This window comes from Pseudophryne corroboree, chromosome 4 (assembly GCF_028390025.1).
Source record: "Pseudophryne corroboree isolate aPseCor3 chromosome 4, aPseCor3.hap2, whole genome shotgun sequence".
NCBI lineage: Eukaryota > Metazoa > Chordata > Amphibia > Anura > Myobatrachidae > Pseudophryne > Pseudophryne corroboree.
Window position 1 is genome coordinate 723,499,878 of NC_086447.1, and position 1,068 is coordinate 723,500,945.

Below are 1,068 nucleotides of genomic sequence, written 5' to 3' on the forward strand. Positions count from 1 at the left end.
TGTGGTACTTGTAGTATCAGAAATATGTAACACCTCCTTCATTGCCCTTAACGTGTGGCCCTAATAAGGAATACGTTTGTTTATTCACCGTCGACACTGGATTCAGTGTCCCTGTCTGTGTCTGTGTCGACCGACTAAAGTAAACGGGCGTTTTAAAACCCCTGACGGTGTTTTTGAGACGTCTGGACCGGTACTAATTGTTTGTCGGCCGTCTCATGTCGTCAACCGACCTTGGCGCGTGTTGACATTATCACGTAATTCCCTAAATAAGCCATCCATTCCGGTGTCGACTCCCTAGAGAGTGACATCACCATTACAGGCAATTGCTCCGCCTCCTCACCAACATCGTCCTCATACATGTCGACACACACGTACCGACACACAGCACACACACAGGGAATGCTCTGATAGAGGACAGGACCTACTAGCCCTTTGGAGAGACAGAGGGAGAGTTTGCCAGCACACACCAAAAACGCTATAATTATATAGGGACAACCTTATATAAGTGTTTTCCCTTATAGCATCTTTTTTATATATTTCTAACGCCAAATTAGTGCCCCCCCTCTCTGTTTTAACACTGTTTCTGTAGTGCAGTGCAGGGGAGAGCCTGGGAGCCTTCCCTCCAGCCTTTCTGTGAGGGAAAATGGCGCTGTGTGCTGAGGAGATAGGCCCCGCCCCTTTTTTCGGCGGCCTCGTCTCCCGCTCTTAACGGATTCTGGCAGGGGTTAAATATCTCCATATAGCCTCCGGAGGCTATATGTGAGGTATTTTTAGCCAAAATAGGTATTCATTTGCCTCCCAGGGCGCCCCCCTCCCAGCGCCCTGCACCCTCAGTGACTGCCGTGTGAAGTGTGCTGAGAGGAAAATGGCGCACAGCTGCAGTGCTGTGCGCTACCTTAAGAAGACTGAGGAGTCTTCTGCCGCCGATTCTGGACCTCTTCTTACTTCAGCATCTGCAAGGGGGCCGGCGGCGAGGCTCCGGTGACCATCCAGGCTGTACCTGTGATCGTCCCTCTGGAGCTAATGTCCAGTAGCCAAGAAGCCAATCCATCCTGCACGCAGGTGAGT